We start from the raw sequence: 17,795 nt of genomic DNA, 5'->3' as shown, positions 1-17,795 counted from the left end.
CACACACCCCTGGACAGATCCCCTTTGTATCTCTGAGAAAAAGGGAGGATGGGTGTCATGCCCATCTGACAGGTGGAAAAACTGAGGTCCCGGGCAGAGGGTCCTATACTCAATAAAGAAACGTTTCTGGATTAGGAGGATCGGGCACAGTGTCTCATGGCACGTTTGTGCCTGGTCTATAACTAATCAAAGTCTTCTGCCTTCTCTCCTCTGATGTTTTTATTCATTCATTAACTGAATGCTTAGTACGTGTCAGGCACCGTGTTCGTCTCATAATAACGATTATAGCTAGGGTCGTGGGGGATTTTACTACCTGCAAGTCCCTCTGCTAAATTCTGGATGTGCCTTCATTTCAGTGCTCAGAGCAAGCTTTGTGGTATGGGTACAACTACTGTCCCAGATACAGGGGAGGAAACAGACTGAAGAGGGAAAAGCAACCCATCCAGTGTCACTCATCTCACAAGTGGGGGCTCTGCTGAGGCTCATCGTGTTCCTTGGTGTGGTGTGCTTGTGTGGAGCTCTCACTCTCGTAAGGAGAGAGACATGCCAATTTTCTGAGGTCCAGCCTTTTCCTGTAAGACTCTTCAGGCTGTTCCCTCCCAATGAACAACACTCCAAATAGGAGAGAAAGGAGACCAATGTTAATGAAGCACCTTCTGTGGGCCAGGCATGTGCACCTATGTTTTCCACACCACCTGGCAAAGTAGCTGCAGTTGATTCCAGAAGAAATCAAGGCTCCTTGGGTTGACGTGATTGGCCAAAGCTGGCACAGCTGGTGTGCGGGGAGTGGAGACCTGGCCTTGGATGGCGATGCCACATGACTTGCTTTCTCTGCCAGTCTTGGCTCTCCCAAAGGACGTATGGTGGGGAGAGTTTGCTGCGAGTCTTCAGGTCACATAGGAACCACAGAACAGTTCTCTTGCTCTTGGTACGTGATCTTAAGCACACACTCTCGGGACAGGAGCCCCACCCGTTCATTGTAGGGCAGGGGAGCTGGGGACAGGACCCAGGGCCGGGCCCAGTGGAGTCCTGCTGCCAATGTCAGGCAGCAGGTGGCGCTGTGGCCCCGGTTTAACAAGGACAGCGGGAAGGTGGAAAGGAGGGGGGAATCCAGAAAGAAAAACTTGTGGAAAACAAGGATTTAAAAAGAAGAACAATTTGTTCCAAAACATTTGCCTTGTAACAGGGTCATCTATAAATTCTGGGATTTCCTGTTTGCTGCTGGGCAGGCTGGCCGGCGGGCAGGCCACTCTCTTCTCTGCAGGCTGGAAGAATCATTGAAGCCCAGCTCACGAGCTCTGGCCTCCCCTGGCCCAGACTGGCTCTGAAATTTCCTGGCTTTTGTGCCCATAAGCAGGATCCTGTGACAGCAGGTCTCCTTGAGCCGTGCTCCAGTTTCCACGGGGGTGGGAGGAGGAGTGAGATCATGGTCATTTTTAAAGGAGAGACTGTCCTCATGAGCTCCCTGTGTTCTCCGTGCTGCCAGGCTTGTTTGAAGGCATAAAGTAAGAGAAGAGAACAAAATGAAAGAGACAGAGGTGGATTCTTCTATTTTTATTTTCCATAGTTACAATTTTGTGTGTGTGGTGAGAACACTTAAGATCTACATTCTTAGCAAATTTCAAGTATGCAATTCAGTACTATTAACCAGCAGTATTATTAAATCGATTCCCCAGAACTTACTCATCTTCAAACTGTAAGTTAGTAACCTCTGACCAACACCTCCCCGTTTCTTGTACTCCCCAGCCAGCCCCAGCAGCCACCATTCTACTCTCTGCTTCTGCAAGAGCGTTTTTAGATTCCACACATAAGTGATACCATGCAATATTTGTGCTTCTGTGTCTGTCTTATTTCACTTAGCATAATGTCTTCTTGTTGTTGCAAATGGCAGGATCTCCTTTTTTATGGCTTAATAATATTCCTTTGTGTAAATATGCCACGTTTTCTTTAGACATTCGTCTGTCGGTGGACACTTAGGTTGTTTCCATATCTTGGCTCTTGTGAATAATGCTTCAGTGATCATGGAAGTTCAGATATCTCTTCAAGATTCTGATTTCATTTCCTTTGGATTTATAACCAGCAGTGAGATTGCTGGGTCATATGGTAGTTCTATTTTTATTTTCTTGAGGAAGGAGTTAGCCCCTTTAAAAAAGAGAGAGAGCTGTTCTAGTCAATATGGGGAGAAACATTTCACTGGAAAAGAGAGAGAAAATTCTTTTTACCAGCCTGGTAGAACTTGAACCAAGCCTAAAGCCCAAGGCCATGAATGAATGAATGGCTAAAGAAAGTGCATGCATGCATCCACCCATCCATCCATCTATCTACCCATCCGTGTATCCATCCATCCATGAATCCATCCATCCACCACTCATCCATCCATCCATCCAATTGCTCACTCATTCACTCAGCAAACAATTATGGAGTACCTACCATATGCTTGTACCTTTTCCTGTTTTTACTCTGAAGGTAAACCTAGACCAGCTCTGTGGTCTCCTCCTGGGGTCAGTGGCATGTGGAGGACATGCGAGTAACATCTGGAGTTGGGATCCAGAAGGTGGGCTTGTGAGTCCTGGACAAGAACTGTTAGCAAGGATTGCAACATATTTGGCCAGGGTGAGGGGTACAGTTTGTGGCTGAAAACGGAGTTTTTCTCTGAATAAGTCAAACGAGACTGTCTGGGATCAAATCCACGAGGGCTGGACAATCTGGTCCCAGCAAATTAAAACAACATGGGCACCAGCCAGCTACATTTTTGAAAACAGTATTTGTGCTGTTTTAATCAAGGACACCACCTCCTCTGTCCTTTGCTCTTGACAAAAAGCTCTGAATTGAAATGGGGCAGAATTTATAAGAAAATAAAACAATTCTTGGGCATCCCAGCACAAACTCATTTTCCTTTTCATCAGCTTCACAGTTTAAGGGCCTCTCTCTATCTCGTTTTACCCTTCTGCCTGCAGGATTATGAGGATTAATGAGCCCATGCCAAGATAGTGTCTAAGTGACACAAGAGCAACACTGCTCTTTCCATATGTACCTGAACCCAAACTGTTGCATCCTCCCCACAGGTGGCGAGTCCCTTTTAGTAGGGTCTCGGTCCCTGCAGTGACTGTGGACAGCCAAGGGGGCAGCTTGAGCCCCAGGCTGAGTCTGTGTATTAACTGTGTCTTATTTTCTATATTCTGATGCTTTGAACATCTTGGAACCTTGCTACCCAGGGAGGGACTGCTCCTCCTGGGCTTAGCCAGTCCCTAGAGATAGTGAACAACTAGCCAGGAAGCACACCTTTCAAATGCAGACCAACCAATCCAAAGCTCACATCTCCAGCCCTCTTCTTTATGGGGCTCTCACCCTCTGAGCCACTGTCTACCTGCCCTAATCACTGCAGGACACACAACTTGGGCACAGCCCCCATGCCCAAGATCTCGATGAGATTATTCAAACTAGCTCCTCCTGAGCCTGTTTACCCTGCCTCGCCCGTTCCTTCCAGGAGAAACCACAATAAAAGTTCTTGCCTGTGTTTTTCCCTTCCTGCCTCTGCCTCCTGACCGACCCTGGTGCTTCCCCAGGTGACCCTGCATGTTGGGCCCTGCCTCCTGTGTCTAGAGATCTGTGAGTACAATACACTTCTTACTTCATGACAGTCATTTCTGTGTCTGAGTGTCTTATCAAACCTGCTGAAAACGAATCCCAGGTACCCTTAACACAGCGCGCTCTGACTGACTGTGACTGTGGCGGGTCACTGTACTGTCCTGCCTGCAGCCTCCTCTTGGACAGTGATGTCCAGTGCTTGTGGGGATCGAGCAGGTGACAGAAGTGATTTCCCAGCCTCAAGGAGCACCTCTCCAGAGACCTTTATCCCATCCTCACCGTTCTCTCTCTTTTATTTTATTGGCCATGCCACACGGCCTGTGCAGTCCTAGTTCCCCGACCAGGGACCAAACCCATGACCCCTGCAGTGGAAGCAAGGCATCTTAACCACTGGACCTCCAGGGAAGTCCCTGTTCTCTTTTCTTTATAACATTTATTTGTAGTTGAAATGACTCCTTTCTTTCTTTGCCTGCCCCACCCCCACTAGAATGAACGCTTTTGTTCACTGCTGAACACCTAGACCAACGCTTAGACCAGTGCCTGGCACACAGTAGGTGCTCATTTAACAATATGGAATGTGTGTGAACGCGCCTAGCACTTAGCACGCATGCTTGTTGCTTTCCTCCCTCTTTGGTCTTCCGATCTTTCAGGATGCTCTTGCGCGAACTGGCATGGATTTGGGCCACTTTACAGATTGGAAGCTGTTGAAGGAGATTCTAGTCCTTTCTGCTGGCCTGTAAAGCTTTGTGCTTGTGTGGAGGCTCTTGTCCAAGACACTCAGAGCACTTTATAAACATTGATGACATAAATGGTGTACTTTGTTTGCAGCAGGTGGGGCATGATTTGCCGAAGCAGGATGGTTCCCAGTGAAGCCAAACCTGTTCTGGAAGTGAGTGGAAAGTTTGAGCGCAGTCAGAGACCTCAGGGGCCATTGGGCCATTTGCCCAGTGACGTCCAGTGAGTGGCTCAGGACAGCGAAGATTCCTGGAAGGCAGCCCCTCACCCCTAGGTACCCCTTCCTGCCTGCACAGCCCCGTGCCCTGGAGCGGGTATTGTTTTGCTCCATTGGCAGAGCTTCCAGAATCGAGTTAAGAGGATTCTTCTGCTGCCAGAAGGCTCCTTGCATGGATTTATTGAGCCCTCACTTAGCGGAGGCATTGAGGCTGCAAGTCACGTGGTACTCACACTCATTCATCCAGCAGAGCCTTCTGAGCATACAGTCTGGGCAAGGGCTGTGGACAGAGGGGTGAGGAGACCCATGAGGGGACAGTGACTCTCGCAGAGGAAGTACTTGGCTGAGTGCACACAGCACAGGGTCTGTAGGAGCCCAGAGAAGACGGTTGGGTCAGGACAGGCTTCTTGGAGGTACTCCTGTTGCTTCTGTGGACACCCAGGAGTCTTTCAGTTATAGGTTACAAAACCCCAACTCAAACAGACTTAAGCCATAAAGAAAATACATTAACTCACAGAATGGGCAAATGCAGGAGGAGCTGGCTTCAGGCGCGACTGGATCAAGGGGCTGAGACGAGAACTCCATCTCTTGGTGCTGTTTCTCTCTCTGCCTTGGCCTCATTTCCTCCAACCATAGGCAGCATTTACCCCACTTAGGGGCAAAGATGGGAATTGGAAGCTCCTAGTTCCCATTCTTCTCCTTCTATTCATACGTTTACTTAACCAATATTTACTGAGTGGTGAACAAGACAACTTCTTACAGATTTAGCCAACAGTTAAACTTGTGTTTTGGGGCCAAAGACACGTGTGCAAGAATATTCATGGTAACGTTGTTTATTCTAACCAAAGACCAGAAACAACCTAAGTGGCCTCCCGAAAGGGACTGGGTGAGTAAATTATGCAGCAGAAGCCTGGATGGCAATTGGAAGAATGAGGTAGATTTATATCAGTAGTTCTCGCTCTGGTCAGCTTTACCCCCCGGAGGACATTTGTCCAAGTCTGGAGACATTTTTGGTTGTCACAGCTGAAGGGGGAGGGGCAGCACTACTGGTGTGTAGGGGGTGGAGGCCAGGGACGCTGCTCCGCGTCCTACAACGCACGGCGCAGGCGCCACGGTGAGGAGTTACACAGCCCACAGTACCAGCGGTGCCACGACTGAGAAACCTTGCTCTGTATCTGCTGATGCAGAAATCTGTAGGGTATGTTAAGTTAAAAAAAAAAAGCACTGTGGAAAACGATCAGTATAGTAGACGACCATTTGTGCAAAACAAGGAGCACATCTATACATGTGCTTATATATGCATAGAATTATCTCCAGATGAATAAATAAGAGAGCGGGGAGCCGTGTCTTGTGAAGGCCTGGGGGAGGGCTGTGGAAGAGAGATTTATTTTCACTGTACAGCTTTTTCTTTTTACTGTTTGAATATTTTTAAACCACATACATGGATTCTTTAAAACATTAAAATATAAAAACGATGAAAGTTTGACTCGACCTATCCACATTCCCTGTCTGACCCCTTCCTACCCACGTCTTCTCCTTTTGAGATGATTAACTTAAGAGCAATCCCTCAAAGTCACAGTTGGAACAGATCTTAGAGATCATCAAATCTTAGCAGTAATCAAAGAGGTCGTGGAAATGCTGGATTAGATGTGTTTAAGTGAGTCTTTTCTGGAGGACTTCTTAGAGCTATTTTTTTTCTTTTAAAATATTTATTTATTTATTTTTATGGCTGCGTTGGGTCATCGTTGCTGCGCGCTGGCTTCCTCTAGTTGCGGCGAGCGGGGGCTACTCTTCGTTGCAGTGAGCGGGCTTCTCATTGCGTTGGCTTCTCCTGTTGTGGAGCACGGGCTCCAGGCATGCGGGCTTCAGTAGTTGTGGCGCATGGGCTCAGCTGTGGCTTGTGGGCTCTAGAGCACAGGCTCAGTAGTTGTGGTGCACGGGCTTAGTTGCTCAGCAGCATGTGGGATCTTCCTGGATCAGGGCTCGAACCTGTGTCCCCTGCACTGGCAGGCGGATTCCCAACCACTGTGCCACCAGGGAAGCCCCTTCTTAGAGCTTTTAATGCAAGAGTATGACTGGTGGTCTCTGAGGGGGTGCGCCGTACAGAATTAGCAGATGTCCTGACTCCTTTAGCAGGGCCCTAGGGCGGCCATAACAAAGCACCATGAACTGGGGGGCTTAAAACAACAGAAGTTTGTTGTCTTACAGTTCTGGAGGCTAGGAGTTTGAAATCGGGATGGCAGCAGAGCCATGAAGTCTCTAGGGACGGACCCTTCCTTGCTTCTTCATAGCTTCCGGCAGTCTCTGGCAATCTTTGGCCTTCCCTGGCCTGCAGCTACATCCTGTGATCTCTGCCTTCATCACCATAAGGGCTTCTTTCTGTGTGTCTGTCTTCACATGGCTGTCGTCTTATAAGGACACCAGTCATACTGGACTAGGGGCCTCCCCTACTCCACTGTGATTTTATTTTAGCTAATTACAATTACTCTATTTCCAAATAAGGGAACACTCTGAAAGTCTGCGAGTTAAGACTTCAGTGTTTCTTTGGCTGGGGGGTTGCTGGGGGACACAATTTAACTCATCACAGTTCCTAAGCATACACATATGTAAATAGTTTTTCCATTTCATTTCAAAAGACTACTGTTCTTCTGATTCTGTTTCAAGAGACGTGGATCTCATATAGTTCCTTCACTTTGCAGTTGAGGCGACTGAGGCCCAGAGAGGGACAGTCACTAGCTCAAGATCACACAGCAGATTAGGGGCAGGGCTAAAACGAAAATCTAGGTCACTGCTCTCCTGGAGAAGAGAGTCAGTGAACCCTGTCTGTCCTCGATAGGAGCTGCTCTTTATATATGAGGCTGCGACTGACTGGTGATCAAGACAGCATTCATCAATTCATCAACTCATCCACCCAGCTACCATTCCACTGCTTTATCTCCCAACATGCAAGCAAAGCTACCTGATGGAGCAGTTCCTACTCCTATGGACACGGGTCTTATTTCTGAATGTTCCCAAGTGTGTTCTCTGGGACTCTAGGTTGTATGTGATAGAAACCACCGTAGGCTGTTGAAGCCATAAGAAGAATTTATTGGCTCATGTATCAGAGGAGACACGGCTGGATCCAGGAGGCCAAACAACACCGTCCTCATCCTCCCTCTCTCCTCCTCTCGGTCCTTCTTCCCTTGTGTTGGCATCATTTTCAGACACACTTGCTCCGTGGTGGGAAGCATGGTTCTGGCAGCTCCAGACTCACCAGCGCTGAAAGAGTCTTCCCTTTCCCCAGGCTCCCACCAAGGTCCCGAGGAGGGCTTGCTGCCCACACCCCAGAACCTATTCCTATAGCCAAGAGTATTTGGTTCTTTGCTTGGCCAGACCTGGAGCAGGTGAGTGGGGTCAGCTCCACCTGAACCACGATGACTGAGAACGGGAGCGTACTCATTCTCCTCAAAGGTGCTAGTCAGGTGAAACACAGTGGTGGGTTATCTCTGCTGCCCCTTTGCTGACTCTTCAGCAAATACACAGTTACTTACCGTGGTGATTGGGTGGAGACTGAAAGGCTCTGGGCAGCCTCATTCCCACTGCTGCGGGCCAGTTTGAACCATGGGCTCTTTGGTCTCCTCTGTGTTTCTCTAGACTCTTTTCACTCTAATGGATGTTTACTTTTCTATCCCCCACCCATAACCAGACTGTAAACTCCTTGAAGGGCCCTGCTTTATTCCCCTTTGCAAATCAGTATGTAGTACAGCAGGCACAGAGTAGGCTCTCAGTAAATGCGCATTGAATTGGGAATCTCTCATAGGTCCACGTATGTCCTAGGTACTCCAATAAATTTTGCTGAATGAATTAGTGAATGATTGTATTGTTGTGTGGATGGATGGATGGATGGATGCATAGGTGGATGGACACATGGGTAAGTGGATGGATAGGCACATGAATGGGTGGTGGATAGATGAATAGATGGCTGGCTGGCTGGCTGAATTGACTGATGCATTGATGCATGGGTGGATGCATGAATGGATGAATGGATAGGTGAACAAGTTGATGTATGGATGCATGGATGGAGAGGTGAGTTGACAGGGGCTATCATCATCATCACTGTGTCACAGCCTCCACTGCAAAGAGCAACCTCCTATCAAGGGCAAAAAACTCACTGATTCTTTCATTGTCTGGCTACCTGTCTGATTTCTGTAACACAACCTGGTCACTTTCATTTACAAGACAAGGTGTTAGCCCTCATTTGCCTAGTGAATTGCATCTTGATTCTACTGTTGATCATCACGGACAGTAATGAACCGTGCTGCAGAGGACAAGGACCCAGCTGCCTGCTCAAAAAGAGAAGGAAACGGTTAAGAAGTAGGAGCTATGTGCCCCCCCCCCTCTTCCTGTAGACAGACTTTATCCATACGGTAGTGGAGATGGCTGGGGTAATCCTCAAATCACATCCTTCCGGCTCTGTAGAGTGGCAGCTCTCTTACCCTGGCTTGTACAAACCAGGAGAAGGACCCAGGCATCCTGGGTCTGATGCTCTGGAGACAGCCCTGCCTTGACTTTCCTAAATGTGCTGCCCGATGGAGACTCAGCCTGCCTCCACTTCAGATGGAGTCGATCCCAACAGGGAGAGCATAGCCCTCTGCCCTGTGGAACTCTGGCTTCCCTACCCCCCTTGCCTCCTGAGAAAGGGACCAACTCAGCAGTCTGGGAGACAGCCCAGAGGGACCACCCGCACTGACGGGCAGCAGAGCTGTAGGTAGCTGGGCAGCCCCCTGGAGTCCAGCTTGCCGGTCAGAGAGTGCTCACCGTCAAGCACAGCAGACCCACCGTCTCACTTAGGAGTCAGCTCTTGTGACGTTCAGTGAAGTCGTTTGCTGGATGCTGAGCGGAAAGGCTCTTTTCCGCTGCCTCTGCCACGCTCTCCACGGGGCGCTGTACAAGAGCACTGTGCATTCAGCTCCTCCTACGTGCCAGGCTCCCTCCCACCCGCGTGAGACAGCTATTAATATCCCCACTTTACGAAAGAGAAAATGGGCTCAGGGAGATGCGTGGACTCACTCGTGTTCATGCACGAGCCAAGACTCAATCTGGGACTCCCTGCAAGTTCACAGCCACCCCTGTGGACTGGTGTGGCCAGGACTTCAGTGATGCTCACTGCTGGTCCATTTTGGAGTTGAATCAATGGAAACCTCACTTAGCTATTTATTTTTTTGTATCAGCAATTCATGAAGCATCATAGCCTGTGAGGGAGACAAGTTGCCCACGGAAACAAAGGTTGATGCTAAAAACTGGAAATGAGTCAATGTTAGGCACTTGTGTGTCCTTTCTGTTTTGGCTGCTGAAATTGAGTAAAAAGCATGGGACCCTGGGAGAAGTGATGTGAGGATCCCTAAGAGCTCCCATCACCTAACAGCTCCTTGATTTCCTGAGATTTCACCTGGAGACCTTCGTTTCTTAGGGTCTGAAATCCATTTTGATTTTTGAAAGACTTTAATTAAAATGACAATACCTCTGAGAATGGTCAGTCAAGATTTGAGCCTGTGCATCAGCTTAGAGCTTAAGCAAAGGAGCAGAGAGTGTGGCCTTAGGAAAAGGCACACGATGCACAAAGGTGAATGGGAAGCAGGTGCAGACACTGAAAAGAGGACCGACTTTGCCTCCATCATGATTCCACCCAAGGCCAGCTGAAAAGGGAGAATATTGTGTCAGCTCTTTACTGGTGCATTACAGATTATTCTGACACTTAAAAGCTTAAAGCAACAATAAACATTTATCATCGCATACAGTTTCTGTGGGTCAGAAATCTGAAGATGGTTAGTGAGGTGGTTCTGACTCCTGCTCTCTCAAGAGGGAGTGGGTAGGAGCTGGGGCTGCAGTCTCATCTGAAGGCTTGGCTGGGGCTGGAGGATCTGCTCCAAGTGACTCACTCACATGGCTGTTGGCAAGATGATGCTGGCCAATGGCAGGAGGCCTCAGTTCCTCTCTACATTGACGTCCCCCTAGGGCTGCTTGAACATCCTCACAACATGGTGACTGGCTTCCCTCAGAGCAAATGAGCTGAGAGAGGGAGAAGGAGAGAGAAGAAAGAGGAGGCTGCGATGTCTCGATGACCTTGGCTTAGCAGTCTCACTCCATTTCTGCAATATCCTACTGGTTCCACTGTTCATTGCGGGAGAGTACCACACAAAGGTGTGAAAACCAGGTGGTGAGATTATTGGGGACCGTCATGGACACCAACCCGTGGCTTCTGCAGTCATCCTCTTTATTTGACAAGTGACAAAATGGAAGCATGAAGAGCTTACCTGAACACATCCTGGATTTTTTTGTGAGACAGGGGTCACGTCTGATTGTTTGCTATAACATTCCTGGAAGTGCCTACAACAGTGTCCAGTATTTAGTGGCTATTCAATAAACACTCACTGAATGAGACGTGTGAATGAACTCATGCTTGAGAAAGTAAAGTGGTTCTTGAAACCTAGTCCATTTTATTTACTGTCCTGTTAGATGTCTTTAGGGAGCAGGGATCGTGGAAGAGGATTTTGCATTGCTAGATTTCTCATATCATTGACTTTCTGTGCACGTATATCGTTCATTGGGTCCTCTGTTTCTTTAAGGCCCGAGTCTCCTGGTGTGTTGTTGAAGGGAAGGGGTTTGCAGAAACCCCACAGGGAGGAGCCCTCCCCTTCTTTGGATGAAAAAAGGGTCACTGTCCTTGCAATAGAGTTATAACTGGTTACCAGATTTAAACATAGGGCCTCTCATATGTCAAAACCTCAGAGCAGAGAGATTATATATATGGGTAGCATATATATAAATGTATGTATAATTTATGCAATATTTCTCCTATTCACGCTCTCTACTTAAGCTGTCCATTAAAGCCCATCACATTAATTTAATTGAAAAATTCTGGGGGAATTGTATTAGTTTTTTTCCCATTAAATTAACATTACAGTCTTTAAATAGATGTCCTGGATGCCTATTGTTGCTAACAAAATTATTATGCAAATTGAAATCTGCCCTTTCTGGATTTGGCCACCAGCTTCTCACCCTCCTCCTCTTTCCGTGACCCCGTTAATTTAATTGCCCTTTCCCCTGAGTTCCCAGGCCACAGAAGTGGGACAGGAACCCTGGCCTAAGCCAGAGGCTCCAGGCGGGGCTGTGGGGCTGGGGCTGGGCTCAGCAGAGCAGGTTAGAGTTTTAGTCTCTGGTCTCCAAGGCCCTTGTGAAAACACTCTTATCCCGAGAAAGAGAAAAAGGTTGGGTGGTCTTTCCCAGGCCCCTCTGTGGCCAAGATTGTGCTTAGTATTAAAGCGTGTGAGTCGGAGGGGCTGGGTTCAAAATTGGATTCCGCCCCTTAGTGAGTCTGAGATTTGGGGCAAATTTCCTAACCTCTATAAAACCAAAACAACCACCCTTCCCTCAAGGGAAGCTGAAGGAGGCTGTGAAATAATGGACAGTGCCTGCCTGGAGCAGGTGCCCCTGAAGGGTTGCTATTATCATTTATCATTCACTCGTTCATTCATCCATTCATTCAGGAAGTAGTCTTGGAGCCCACTGGGCTGGGTGCAGGGGCTGTGGCGAGAAGCAGATGACCCAGTTGTCTGATCTCCTGTAACTTGTATGGTGGGGTGGGGGTGGGGAATAAACAAGTAAGTAATATGATTGTGCATAGAGGTAGGTGTTATTGCCATTATTAGCAAGTCAGACGTGTGTTTAAAAAGTGAAAAATGCAGCTCTGCTAATTAATCAATCACGCTGATTTGCCTGCCCCACTTAAACCTCCAGGAAGTAGAACCGGCCGGCCGTTTCCCTTGGGCTGGGTCCCAGAGGCCTGGTTAATCCCTGGGTACTAGTTGGAAGGAGCTTTTTCTTTAACGTGAGCTGCTAGATGGCTGGAAACAGAAGCTGAGTGACAGGGACTCTGGAGCAAGGAGATCTCTTTGTGAAATCGGCCATATTCCAGTTTTGGATGGGGTAGGGGTTCCCCCAGCCCTGCTTTGGGTCTTGTCTCTCTGAACAAAGCTCGTGAAGTGATCCTCAGCTAATCTCTCTGGATGAACACCAAGACGTCACTACCCTTCAAGAGTATCCAAGGGGGATGTCTTATCTCATCTTTCCCATCTGTTTGATCTCCAGGAGTCTTTCTCCTTTCATGAATGGGCTCCTCCATTTGCATAGACACTAAGTAGACTGAAATGAGGTTTGAAAAAGGAAAGTCAAAGCTTCCTTTGTCTTTGGGGTTTGAAAACACACCCCTGAAATAAACAGCAGGGGTGGAAACCAGCCTACTCCGGTCCACAGGTTAGTTCTCCCAGTAAAACTAGTGCTAAGCTAGAGCCTGGGAAGATGGGTCCCTTGGCCGGGCAGTTCTAGCTCAGGGTATCTCCTATGGCTAGGGCGGGGGTCACCTGGAAGTTTTCATGCTCATGTCTGGCACCTGGATTGGGAAGACTTGTACAGCTGGGAGCTGGAACAGCTGGGCTTCTTGGGTGTGTATTGTATCTCAGTGTGGTCTCTCCAGCATGGTGGCTTTAGGGCAGCTGAATATCTTACATGGTGGCCAAGGCACCCAAAGCAGATGTCCTGAGACAGAGAGAACCAGGTGGAAACCATATCACTTTCTGGGACCTATCCTTGGAAGTCATGCTGTCACTTCTGCTGCCTTCTGTTGGTTGAGGCAGTCAGAGGGGCCAGCCCAGGTTGAAAAGAAGGGAAAAGAGACTCTACCTCTTGATGGCAAATGGCAAGATTCTGGAAGAACACAAGGGACTGAAAATATTGCAGTGGGTAATGTTTACTCCTAAACATTCCCGGTTGAGATTATCAGGATGGTTGTAGACTCAGATGTGCAAGGTAAAACAAGAACATTTCTAGGAGATAACATAGGAGAACGTCTTCGTGACTTTAGGATAGGCAAATGTGACATACTAAGACATATGTATTGGACTCTCTGTTTCCTGACACACAGCTCCTAAATCCGTTGGAATTTCCTGAGTGATAGGAGGTTCCTTTGTTCTAATGAATCAACTCTCCTGGATAGCTTCAGGATGGGGGCTGGTCATCAAAAAGATCAAGCCATGATTAGAGGCTTGGAACTTTCAAACCCACTGTACATCCTCTGGGGAGAGGGGAGAGGCTGGAGACTGAGTTTAAAGCCAATCATGCCTATATGATGAAGCCTCCATAAAAATCCCTGAACTGTGGGTTCTGGAGAGCTTCTGAGTGGATGAGCACATCATATTTCAGGGAGTGGAGCATCCCTACTCCATGGGGATAGAAGCTTCTATGATTGTGACCCTTCTAGATCTCACCCTATGTACCTCTTCATCTGGTTGTTTATCTACATCCTTTATAAGTAAATGTTTCCCTGAATTTTGTGAGCTGTTCCAGCAAATTATCAAATGTGGGGAGTAGGTGTTGTGGGAACTCCTGACTTTTTAGCCAAGTCAGACAAAATTATGGGTGCCTGGGGCAACCGTTACTTGTGACAGGCGTCTGACTGGGGATAGTCTTGTGGGACTGAGCCCTTAACCTGTGGAGTTTGATGCTAAATGCATGTATTTGGTGTCAGAATTGAATTAAATTATAGGACACCCAGTTTGTGTCCCAAATTTGGAAAATTGGTTGGTTTGGGGGAAAAAAAATCCAACACATTTGGTTCAGAAGTATTGTGAGTATAGAAACAGTTTTCCTTTAACAAATAGTTCTGAAACAGGGCACACACACAACTAACCAGAAAAAACAATTGATCAGTTGTTCATTAAAATTAAGAACTTCTGTTCATCAAAAGACTCCATTAAGGCAATGAAAATGCAAACCACAGACTGGGAGAAGATAGTTGGAATAAAGATATCAATGGAGGACTCATATTCAGAGTATTTCAAGAACTCCCGTAAATCAATAAAGAAAAACAATCGATTTTTTAAAATAAGCAAAACATATGAATATGATTTTCATAAAAGAGGAATCCAAAGGGCCAATAAACCTGTCAAAGAGTCAACATCATTAGTAATTAAGGGAATATGATTCAAACTGCAAAGAATTTTTATATGAGTAAAAGCTTTCAGCTGGACACCTAACATTTTTTAACTTTAGTGTATATAAATTTTACACATACACATACAAGAATGGCTAAAATTACAAAGAAAGAAATCTGTCAATACCAAATGTTGGCAATGCTGGGAGCTGCTGGAACACTCATATACTTAAGATAGGAGGGCAGATTAGGACACCCACTTTGGAAAGTTACTTATTCAGTATTTACAAAAACCGGTTGTAGCACATGTACTCTAGGAATATGCTCAATAGCAATAAGTCAATGTGTGCACCAAAAGACATGGCTAAGAATATTCCTAGTGGTATTATTTGTATTAGCCCTGTCTTAGTCCATTCAGGCGGCTATAACAGAATATCATAGACTAAGTGTCTTATAAACAACAGACATTTATTTCTCACAGTTCTGGAGGCTGGGAAGTCCAAGATCAAAGTTTCAGCCAAGTTAGTGTCCAGTGAGGGTCCACCTCTTGGTTCATAGATGGCCATGTTCTCACTGTGTCCTCACATGGTGGAAGGGACAGAGATCTCTCTAGGTCTGTTTTATAAGGGCACTAATTCCATTCATGAGGGCTCTACCCTTATGACCTAATTACCTCCCCCAAACCCCACCCCTTAATACCATCACAATGGGGATTAGGTTTCAACATAAGAATTTTAGAGGGACACAAACATTCAGTCTATAGCAAGCCCCAAACTGGAGACAACCCAAGTATCATCAACAGCAGAACAGATATATAAAGTGTGACATATTCTTACAATGTGATAATTGCAACACTGTGTATAGAATACTGTATAGCAATGAAATTGGACAAACCCACACAGTAGCATGGAGGGATCTCTCTCACATATCACTGAGTGAAAGAACGTGCTGTATGATTCAATTTACCTAAAGTTTACAACCAAGCAAAACAAATGTTAAGGACAGAAGTAAAATTAGTGGCTATCTTTGGTGGTGGGGGTGGGGATAACTGGGAGGAGCACAAGGAACACTTTTGGGGTGTTGGTAATGTTCTACATCTTAACCTGGTGGTAGTTAGAAAGATGTGTTCACTTTGTAAAAATTCATCAGATTGGTGTACTTTTATCATATGTATATTATGTAGACTTGAGTGAAATAGTTTGCTTTTTTTTTTTAAATAGATCTTTACTGGAGTATAATTGCTTCACAATACTGTGTTAGTTTCTGTTGTACAACGAAGTGAATCAGCCATATGCATACGTATATCCCCATATCCCCTCCATCTTGAGCCTCCCTCCCATCCTCCCTAACCCACCTCTCTAGGTCATTGCAAAGCACTGAGCTGATCTCCCTGTGCTATGCTGCTGCTTCCTACTGGCTAACTATTTTACATTCAGTAGTATATATATGTCAGTGCTGCTCTCACTTCGCCCCAGCTTGCCCCTCCGCACGCTGTGTCCTCAAGTCCATTCTCTATGTCTACATCGTTATTCCTGCCCTGCCTCTAGGTTCATCAGTACCATTTTTATTTTTAATTCCATATATATATGTTAGTATACAGTATTTTTTTTTCTCTTTCTGACTTACTTCACTCTGTATGACACTCTAGGTCCATCCACCTCACTACAAATAACTCAGTTTCATTTCTTTTAATGGCTGAGTAATATTCCATTGTATATATGTGCCACATCTTCTTTATCCATTCATCTGTTGATGGACATTTAGGTTGGTTCCATGTTCTGGCTATTGTAAATAGTGCTGCAATGAACACTGGGGTACCTGACTCTTTTTGAATTATGGTTTTCTCAGGGTATATGCCCAGTAGTGGGGTTGCTGGGTCATATGACAGTTCTATTTTTAGTTTTTTAAGGAACCTCCATACTGTTCTCCATAGTGGTTGTATCAATTTACATTCCCACCAACAGTGTAGGAGGGTTCCCTTTTCTCCACACCCTTTCCAGCATTTATTGTTTCTGGATTTTTTGATAATGGCCATTCTGACCAGTGTGAGGTGATACCTCACTGTAGTTTTGACTTGCATTTCTCTAATAATTAGTGATGTTGAGCATCTTTTCACGTGCTTCTTGGACATCTGTATGTCTTCTTTGGTGAAATGTCTATTTAGGTCTTCCACCCATTTTTTAATTGAATTGTTTGTTTTTTTGATATTGAGCTCCATGAGCTGTTTGTATATTTTGGAGATTAATCCTTTGTCTGTTGTTTCATTTGCAAATATTTTCTCCCATTCTAACGGTTGCCTTTTTGTCTTGTTTATGGTTTCCTTTGCTGTGCAAAAGCTTTTTTAAAATAAATTTATTTATTTATTTATTTATTTATGGCTGTGTTGGGGCCTCGTTGCTGTGCACGGGCTTTCTCTAGTTGCGGTGAGTGGGGGCTACTCTTTGTTGCGGTGTGCTAGCTTCTCATTGTTGTGGCTTCTCTTGTTGCAGAGCACAGGCTCTAGGCGTGCAGGCTTCAGTAGTTGTGGCACACAGCCTCAGTAGTTGTGGCACGCAGGCTCAGTAGTTGTGGCACGCTGGCCCAGTTGCTCCACGGTATGTGGGATCTTCCTGGACCAGGGCTTGAACCCGTGTCCCCTGCATTAGCAGGCGGATTCTCAACCACTGCGTCACCAGGGAAGCTGAAGTGCAAAAGCTTTTAAGTTTAATTAGGTGCTATTTGTTTATTTTTATTTCCATTACTCTAGGAGGTAGGTTAAAAAAGATCTTGCTGTGGTTTATGTCAAAGAATGTTTTTCCTATGTTTTCCTCTAAGAGTTTTATAGTGTCTGGGCTTACATTGAGGTCTTTAAACCATTTGGAGTTTATTTTTGTGTATGGTGTTAGGTAGTGTTCTAATTTCATTTTTTTACATGTAGCTGTCCAGTTTTCCCAGCACCACTTATTGAAGAGGCTGTCTTTTCTCCATTGTATGTTCTTGCCTCCTTTGTTGTAAATTAGGTGACCATAGGTGCATGGGTTTATCTCTGGGTTTTCTATACTGTACCATTGATCTATATTTCTGTTTTTGTACCAGTACCATACTGTCTTGATTACTGTAGCTTTTTAAAAAATACTTATTTATTTATTTTTGGCTGCATTGAGTCTTCACTGCTGCGCGCAGGCTTTCTCTAGTTATAGCGAGTGGGGGCTACTCTTCATTGCAGTGCGTGGGCTTTTTATTGCAGCGGCTTCTCTTGTTGCAGAGCACGGGCTCTAGGCACACGTGCTTCAGTAGTTGTGGCACGAG

General features: G+C 46.1%; 1 protein-coding gene across 1 annotated transcript in view; it reads left to right on the top strand.

Annotated features, from left to right (window-relative positions):
- The window catches only part of MED13L (mediator complex subunit 13L), a 628,245-nt gene that overhangs the window by 85,661 nt on the left and 524,789 nt on the right, over positions 1 to 17,795 (top strand). The gene's annotated exons all lie outside the window — the stretch shown is intronic.

The sequence above is a fragment of the Kogia breviceps genome, chromosome 15 (assembly GCF_026419965.1).
Source record: "Kogia breviceps isolate mKogBre1 chromosome 15, mKogBre1 haplotype 1, whole genome shotgun sequence".
In the NCBI taxonomy this organism is placed as follows: Eukaryota; Metazoa; Chordata; class Mammalia; order Artiodactyla; family Physeteridae; genus Kogia; species Kogia breviceps.
This window is presented reverse-complemented; position numbering and strand designations above follow the sequence as displayed.